Here is a 9,166-nt window from a genome sequence, read left to right on the forward strand (position 1 = left end):
GAGACAATTCGGCAGGGAAGTGCCGGGATAACAATCCGAATTCCACAAGGAAACACACCTTTTGCTGTATAGAGCAAAGGGTGTCAGTGCTCCTCTGAAATAACATCATGGAAGAGGAGTTAGCAAGAGACTCAGAGCCAGAGGTCAAAATGAACCAGAATTAAAAAAACAAAACAGAACACACACACACACACATACACACACACACACACACACAAAGTATATTTTAAAAGAGTGTTCATTACATTTTAATTCATACTTTCCCTTGATTAAAAAAAATTTTAAAAACACATTTTTGTGTTATTTTTACATGCATGAGCATTTTACCCGTGGTTATATGTACCATATATGGGCCTGCTGCCCTTGGAGGACAGAAAGGGGTATCAGATCTTCTGGAACCCAGGTTATCAGATGCTCAAAGCTAAATCCAATTCTTCTACAAGAGTCATGTTTTTAACCGTTGAGGCATCCCCAAAGCCCTCAATATGGAATTTTCATATAGTGTTTAATTTTTGAAATTTGAAATTTTGGTACCAGTGAGGCTTGTCACCCTTGAAAACAGCTGATCTTGAGGCCTGACATGATTAACCCATTCAAAGACAGAAGTAAATTTTGAAAGAAAAATGTAAACAAAACCATTTTTCATACCATCAGAAGGAGACACAATAATTCTTAATATCTACATAAAGCCTTTTGGGTTTGTCAAGTTCTTTCTTGTAGAAATTTTGAAAAATGGTCAAGCCTTTCAGAATTTTGTAAGATCTAACTGGTGTTTTCTGTCCCCAGACAGACTGAAAGATGGAGCTTATTTGTGGACGCAGAACCGCAAGGCGGCTCAATAAGGCAGGTTCCTTCGCATCCACCATCCATACACTCTGACAGTTCCCCTCCTGAGAAGTCAGAGTGTACCTCATGTATATTTATTTCTTTACTTAAAATGTCCAATGCAATGAATTTGACTGTATCTACTTGAAAATACAAATATAGCTGTCATAGAATGACTTGCTACCATAAGATACCACATGATCCCACACAGATAACTATTATTTAAAAGAAATGAACAAGATCAGTGAGGATGTGGAACAAATGGGCTCCTGTGCCATGCAGGTGAGAATGTGGAATGTCACATGGCTATAGAAAGAGTATAAAGATCCCTCAAAAGGCAGGAGGCTTGGGCAGGTCGGTACTACCACATAACCTAGCAATCCTACTTAATTTATGAAGTGGAAACTTCTAGTTTCTTTGGAAAGTCAGTTATGTCAAATGATGACATTTGGTGTCAATGTGACAACAGGTGAAAGGATGCTTTGCTAAAGCAGATATGTGAAAGGAAACATGATGTTTTTAGAAGGAATATAAATATGCTCACTGATATCTAGAAATTCAGCTAAGTCCCCCTTCTGCTTCCACTTCTCTAAAGCTGTTCCCTAGGATGCAACCATTCCCCTCAGAAGAGTCAGGAAGCCAGGCAACAGTAAGACAACAGAGAGGCCAAAGTAGAGTTGTTGAAATCTCTGAGACTGCAATGTAAAGAGCACATGGCTTCTAGGCAACACTCACAATCTCTTGTGGGTACAGGGAAGTTGATAAGGATGCCAGCTTTGCCTGGTAGCACTACCACCATCTATATCCCTGCTGACCATCTCCATGATGCATGTGGAATACATTTTTCTAGGGACAGAATTGAAGCAACCTTATTCTGGGAAGCAGGTCCTCATTGCTTTGAATCTTACCTCTGCTGTTCTCTGTGTGAATAAAGAAACATTATGTGTGCCCTGATTTATTGAATCTATTAATCTTACAAGTTAGTAACTAACTAAAAGTGATAGGTGATAGTGGATTTCAGGAAGAATATTTTGGTTTGTATATTCTTGAAGACTTAATCCCAGAGCTCTTGGCCTCTAGAGAAAGAATTAAATTATGGGTTCCACATGGGTGTCTGCCCCAGAGGCTTGGTGGCAGTAGAGTGAGCTTTTGTGTCATCTTTGATGCATTAAAGAATTTCTAATAGTGCTTTCTGTGTGGCTTGTTCCAGCATGTTCCAAGATTGAGGAAAGATAGCAATAAGGGTATTTTTATTTAACCTAATACCCTCAAGGCAGGACATCAATAAAATATTTTAAGCAGTTGGCTCTGACACTGAAAACACATATAAGCATTACCACAAGAGACTGACCACACAGCAGGCAGACTTGATAGACTTCTGTTAATAAATGAATTTATTTAAAAACAGAAAAAGAATATGTGAAATAATGCATGGGTAAATAGTTTGATTTAGCAATTCTACAATGTGTACTACTGTCAATGTGTCATGTTATATGGTAAGCATATGTAATGTTACTTGCCAGTTAATATAAACAAATGCTCTGCAACACATAAGTGAATCAATTAAAGGTATGGATAGCAGTACTAACTAATGATGAATAAGTGAAACACACCTGCATCTCAGACCTGCACGATCTGTTATCTGGCTCTTGATTTATGAAGAACTGATAATTCTCAGAGATACCCATGATTGAACATAGCTTCAAATTCAGAAGACCTTAATAGCCAAACTGTAAAACAGGTGGCATTAGGTACCAGAGGACAGCCTGTCTCTTATGTACTATTCTGTGAGGCCCATCATGGAGACCCAGCTACAAAACCTTCAACGCTTCATATTTCTCTCCCTTGATATCTTTTGTAATCTTACATTTGTCAATATATAACATACTGAGTGTTATTTGTTTATTTTAAGCTCAAGGACAGTTTTAATAGAATTTCAAAGAAAAAAAAAAGTATGAACACTGTTAGCTGTAAATCTTGGTAGATGATCAGAGGAGGGAGATGGAGGGGAGAAAAGAGGCAGCCCCACCATCTGAGTTAGGCTGGCACGCAGGTCAGTCACACAGTTGCCATGTGATGGGGAGGGGAGCATTAGAGAAAAGTCCAAATTACCCCAGGAAGCTTATTTAGGCTCTGGCCAATGTGTAGAAGACAGATGAGGGGAAGATGGAGAAGTCAAGACACAGGAAGATGCACAAACATAACAGAACCTTAAGGGAGATCTGCAGCAAGTATGGTAAAGGATAGGAATTCTGGAAAGGAAAAACGCCTTAGCTCGTTAAAGGACTAATTAGCCCTACTATCTCTTCAGCGTGGCCTAAGGTAGAACCACCTGCATGAGGACTGGTCTGTTTGCTAGATGATTGACATACCCAACTGGAATGTTATATCTTTACCAAGACAGGGATTTTACGATATTATGATTCTCTTGATCATAAGCAATTTCCCTATAATCAGTCTTTATTGCCACTGCAGAGGTGACCCTAAAACCATTTAGGAGATGGGCTGAAATTGGAACATAGATAGAATATATTTTTACCATGAAAACCTTGAGATCTCAAAGCTGCTAGCCAGAAGTAACTCATGTCTGGATTGGAGTTTTAGCTTCCATCCTCTTGTACAGCCCTGAGGATCTTGTGTTTGTTTATAGTCACAAGAATACAATTATCAGAAAGACAGGAACTCAACCCCCTGTGGTAATCCCTCTTAACAGACTGTATAGGGAATGAATACCAGTGATGCAACGTCTTTACAAACATCTTCACAAATTCCAGCTTGCAGCTAAGGGTAACCCTCGATGACTTGCAAACCCTCACAGCATTTTCTCTAGGTAATCACTCATCAGGACCCGATGCACAGCTGATACTGCTTGTCATGTGTTGTAAGGTCAGTCATGAGCTCTTGCTTTCCATGAGTTTGTGTCTGGTAAAAATGCTGGTACGTCTGGCATTTTTTCCATGCCTTACGATTCCCTGATTGCTCTGCAGTAGTTCTTGCATCCATGTCCTCTCCATTCCAACTTTGCATTGTACATCTAGACCAAGTCCCTCTCTGAGGCAGAAACAAAGGATCAGTATACCACAGGTAATGAGGATGAGATAAGTGACTACAAAAGACTCCAGTCCTGCAGAGGAAGCCTTCTGACTGTAATTTGAATTCCCACCTTTCCTCAGGCTTCCATCCACATTTCCAAAGAACACTGGGATTTTACAGGTAGTATCAGAACCCTGGGGCTGTGGTGGCTAGTTTTATGTCAATGTGACATAAGCTAGTGTCATTTGGGAAGAGTCACCTTTAATGAAGTAACCCGGACACACTGTGGACAAATGTGTGTGATGTATTCTTGATTGATAACTAATATTGGGGGTGGCCTACCTCACTATGGGCAGTGCCACCCCTGAATAGGGGGTCCTAGATTCTAAAAGAAAGCAGCCTAAGGAAGCCAGCAAGGAGCAAACCAGTGAGCAGCATCCATGCTGGCCTCTGCATCAGTTCCTGCCTCCACACGCCTTCCCTGAGTTCTTCTCATGATTTCCCTGGGCGATGGACTTACAAGCTATAAAATGAAATAAACCACAAGTTTTCTTTTCATGATGTTTATTATAGCAATAGAAACCTACAGAGGCTTCCTCCTCAGGCCCAGCATCATGGTGCCACTCCTCAGAGAGCTTTTTGCATGACACTTTAGCTACTGCAGTAGCTGGTCTCCAGCTAGCCCACCTCCCACTGGTGAATTCTTTTGCAAACAGCCCCATACAGGCAGAGTTTCTTTGGAAAATAGAAGAGTCTTTGACTTGGCATTTCTACTTATTGTCTGTGATATTTTTTGGCAAGTTTTTCAACCTGGCTAAATTTTAATTTCTATATCTATAAAATGTGTTCAATAAAACAGAATGATTTCAAGGATTATATATATGAATAAAAATCTTTGTAAATGTTATATTATAAATGAATTCTCCCCATTGTCTTCCTCCCTCGGCCTACCTCTTCTTTGGCCACAATAGCCAGCAATGGTGATGGCAGTGCGATGTATGGTTTAGACTTGAACATGTTGCTCTCACTCAGACCACAGGATCCAAAGTCAGATCCCTTGCCTGCCAGGTTCCTTGAGCCTCTTGCGTGTCAACTTCTTATTTTGCAGCAAACAGTGAAAGCTCGGCAGGGTCCTCGGAAAGGCTCACAGTTTGGTGTTCCCTGCTTCAGGCAGATACCCCCTCGGAGGTAGCAAGGTCTTTCAAAATTGAGGGCACTGCTGATAGCTAAAGGCAAAAGAGAACGTTCACATCAAGTCTGGAGAAACTTCATGTCACTGCTGTGGTGAAAACACTCAGAGGTCGCTGTTCAGAGCCTATGGAAAGAATCTTTGCTCTCATGTACATTTTCGGTAGCCAAGTGTGTAAGTTTGGATGTCAGCTCATCCTGTCTATTTTGTAGAGAGGTAACTGAAGATGACTTTCCTAAGAAGACCTGGCGTGTCATGAAGACATGATGATCCTATACCAAAGGAATGTTCATAGCTAATTCCCTCCCTCCCTCCTTTCTTCCCTCCCTCCCTCCTTCCCTCCTTCCTTCCTCCATCCCTCCAGGCCTCCCTCCCTCCCTCCCTTCTCTTTGGTTTTCCTTCTCTTCCTTTAACAGTACCTGGGATAGAATCCCATGTCTCACAGATAATTTGGGGGCACAGAGCTAACTTTTTAGTCATCCTCTAGTGCTTTACTTTCCAATGATCATTAGCTTCAGGAAAGGGGAAAGCAGAAATAATGAGAAAGGTCATGATGGTTGGTATTTACCGTGCAGTACCTGGAAGACAGCAAAGAGAGCCAAGAGGAAACCATGGAGTCTCATTATTGTGGAGCTGGGTCCCAGAAACCTGATGGTGAAAATCAAGAAGGTAAAATTAGGAGGCTGTTTCTCTACGAGAGGAACTCATGCTGGCCCACAGGTCTTTACTGAGACCAGATATGAGTAAAACCCTTATTGACAGTTTAGAGTGATTTGATTTGATTATTTTCCTTTGCTAATAAAATCATGCAAATTTTGTACGGTCTTAAGGCCCTAATTGTGCCTTCAGTCACTTGAAGTGACTGCTTACAGTGGTACCGTCCTGTGGGCAGACCCTCTAAGTCCCACCCATTGCTGTGCTTCTTCCCCCTCCCACATTCCCACTACCAGATATGAAGATAAGGATGGGATGAGTCTGAGATATGAATGTCAGAAGGCTACCACACCTACATGGAGTCAGACTATTACAACAGGAGATGAAGAATGGTCCCTCACAAGCCAGGACAGAAATCTGAAATATGTTGGTTGGCTGGGTATTTCAAATCTCCTTAAAAGGAAAATTCACTGTGGGTTGGGACTAGGTATAAACTTAGTAGATATCTAAACTAAGACAATAGGGACATCATACTTGTCAAGAAATAGTAAAAGAATACATCCATTTACTTCTGAATTTTGCACTTAAATTTATTGTTTTTATGATTTAAAAGCATGTATTACAAAACCCAAAATAACAAAGAAATGTTAAAAGTGAAAGGTTAATAAAAAGCTCCCATTGCATCCCACTTTTTAAATATAACCATTATTTACAGTTTAGAGTGATGGTTCTCAACCAAGGGGGCAAATAACCCTTTCCTCAATTAAGTGTTGCCTAAGACCATCAGAAAGCACAGGTATTTACATTACAGTTCTTAACATAGCAAAATTACAGTTATGAAGTAACAATCAAATGATGGGGGTCACCAGGACATGAGGAACTGTATTAAAGGACCACCATAGGAGGAAGGTTGAGGACCACTGATTTAAAGTGTTTTAATTATTTTCCTTTGCTCATAAAATCATGTAAATATTATTTTAAATTTAGCATATGTGATCCATATCCATAGCCAACTCACTTATATTTTTCCATTTAAAGGCCATTTTGAAACATGTCTAATATTTGTTCAAGTATATTCATCTTAAATGTGTATCTTTAGAAATGTATGTGACTATGACCTTGCATGAATTCTTAGAAATGAAATATTGTAGCAAAACATACTTAAAGATTTACTACATGCTATCAATTACTCATTTGGAAACTGTCATATACTCTACTCTCTTACTAATGTGTATGAAAGCATTAGCTATTAATTATTGACTATTAATGCTATTGCCAAGACTGATTTTTAGAAATTATTTGTAAATTTGTCAGTGAGACAACTGAGTAATAATATTTGTTTATATTAGTATGCATTTTAATTCTTTTTTCCTGAGATTGAAGTGCTTTACAAGTTCACTGGTTATCTTTGTCACTGCTGACTCATTTTTAGGCTGCTCCACTGCTCTTCATGATTCCAAAGACCTCCACATATGTTTAAGCTACACATCTTTCATTGTCACCTGTATCAGACAGATGGTTTCTGATTTGCTTTTGCCTGGCACTTTATCATCCAATAGCTGATACTCATGACTGTGCTCAATACTCCCCTGTGTATTTCTCATGTTCATCTTCTCTTAAGGATGATCATTTCATTTGTAGTTTTATCTAATTCTGTCTGCATTTTTGGTCAGGGCAATCCTGAGTTTTTTTGAGCCCTGGATTGGAGAAAGTTATGAAAGTCTATGGCAGCCTTGCATTCTCAGGAATTATGTGAAGAGTGAACTTTGCCCCATCTAGAAACATGGATTTTGGAAGCCCACAGAAACCCTGTTATTGTGTGTGGAATCTCATATAAAAAAGCCCAGGTATGGCTTCTTGCTAGGTTTTGGAGGAACTGAGTCTGAGAGACTTTGATCACACAGTACTGTGAGGAAAGAAGATTTGGGGATGCTCACCTATGGAGTACAGCATAGTACTGTGAAAGGACATTCCTCATGATCTCTGGCTACAAAATTTCAGACCTCTTAATACCTATGTTTCCCAGCATACCTGGATGCCATTGGTTGCTTAGGGATTCTATTATCCTCATCCTTCGGGTTGTATCTCCCTGTGCCAGCCCTTCATAGTTTGACTCAAGGAGGGTGTATCAGGAATAGTTGGAATTCATGATCACTGTCCAGGATTCAATATTACAACATAACTTCTGAATTATCAAGATAGAAGCCATGGTACTGCTTTGTTAACATGTTAAATTGAAGTAGTAGGAGTTTTTGTTTGTTTGTTTGTTTGGTTTGTTGTTGTTTTTTATTTAGAAAAAAATCAAGAGCCTGATATAAGAGTTTGTCTTCATTACATGTGTCTTCATTGCATGTCTCCTTGGTTCCAATGTAATAAGGTTTTCCTATAGATACAGAACATTTTCTCAACATTGTTGACAGTTATTTTGAACAATTATGCTTTATAGTTTCTCTGCAAGTCTTTCATTGTTTGATAATTGGCAAGGTTTGCTGTTGTTTTGTTCTGTTCTCTAATGAGAAATCTGTTGACTTCTGCATTTTAATTTTCTCACAATCTCACACATGAATTTTTAATGGTTCTTTATCTTTTGGTAGTTATTTCTCCCATTTGTTACTTTTAATATTGCTGTGAGGATACCTGGCTAAAGCAACTGATGCACACAAGCCATCATAGCAGGGAACACACTGCCATAGGAGGTTCCATGGCAGCAGGACCATGTGGCCAGAACTATTCACCTTCTTATAGCCCAGTGCAGCAAAAATCAGAGAGCTCACCAGAAACAGGTCCCAGTAAATCCCAAGACCCACACTCATGACTTACCTCCTCCAGTTAGATCAACCTACCAAAGGCTTCACAACCTCCCCAGGACCATCAGCTGGGGGACCCCAGCATTCAAACCCAGGGACCTAGGGGAATTTTGCAACTGTAAAACTTATTAGCAGTTTTCAAACATAAACACATAATAATGTAAAGAATTGTCCTTTTGCCTCCTTATCTAATAGCACAGAATAACATTTAAATTGATAGAACCTCCAGAGACCAATCTCTTAACCTGGTATCTTATCCATGGGAAACCAGAGTCAGATGAGAAAAACAACGACAACAACAACAATAACAACAACAAACTTCACCTTACCAAGCAACTTGCTGTAGACACCCTTTTTCTCAGTTAGTAGAACATGGGAAATGGCCTTATTTCTTCCCCATTTTTTTCCTTGCTCCTTGATATTTCACATTAGAGGTACAAACTTCTTTAATATCTGAAAGCCAGAAGGTGAATAAATCGGATTTTTAAAAATAGATGTTTCTGCAGGTTTTTTTTACATGTGTAATACCTCCCATAAAAAGCCTTTGATTTTTCTTCCAGAATGTGATTAAGAATTTCAACTCATGCATTAAGCACAGGTTGTAGTTTTAGCTCAGATGTTCTTGGAGATCAGAAATGAGTCAGTGCCTAGTAGAGAA

At 39.5% G+C, this 9,166-nt stretch overlaps 1 long non-coding RNA gene across 1 annotated transcript; it reads right to left on the bottom strand.

The window, feature by feature from the left end:
* Nucleotides 1-4,417: 4,417 nt before the first annotated feature.
* Nucleotides 4,418-8,956, bottom strand: LOC110337141. Its single transcript, XR_002381245.1, has 3 exons — nucleotides 8,838-8,956; nucleotides 5,616-5,695; nucleotides 4,418-5,084 (listed from the first exon to the last, which is right to left on the bottom strand). It is a non-coding gene; the product is annotated as an uncharacterized LOC110337141 (long non-coding RNA).
* Between the last annotated feature and the right edge of the window lie 210 nt (nucleotides 8,957-9,166).

Source organism: Mus pahari, chromosome 19 (assembly GCF_900095145.1).
Source record: "Mus pahari chromosome 19, PAHARI_EIJ_v1.1, whole genome shotgun sequence".
Lineage (NCBI taxonomy): Eukaryota > Metazoa > Chordata > Mammalia > Rodentia > Muridae > Mus > Mus pahari.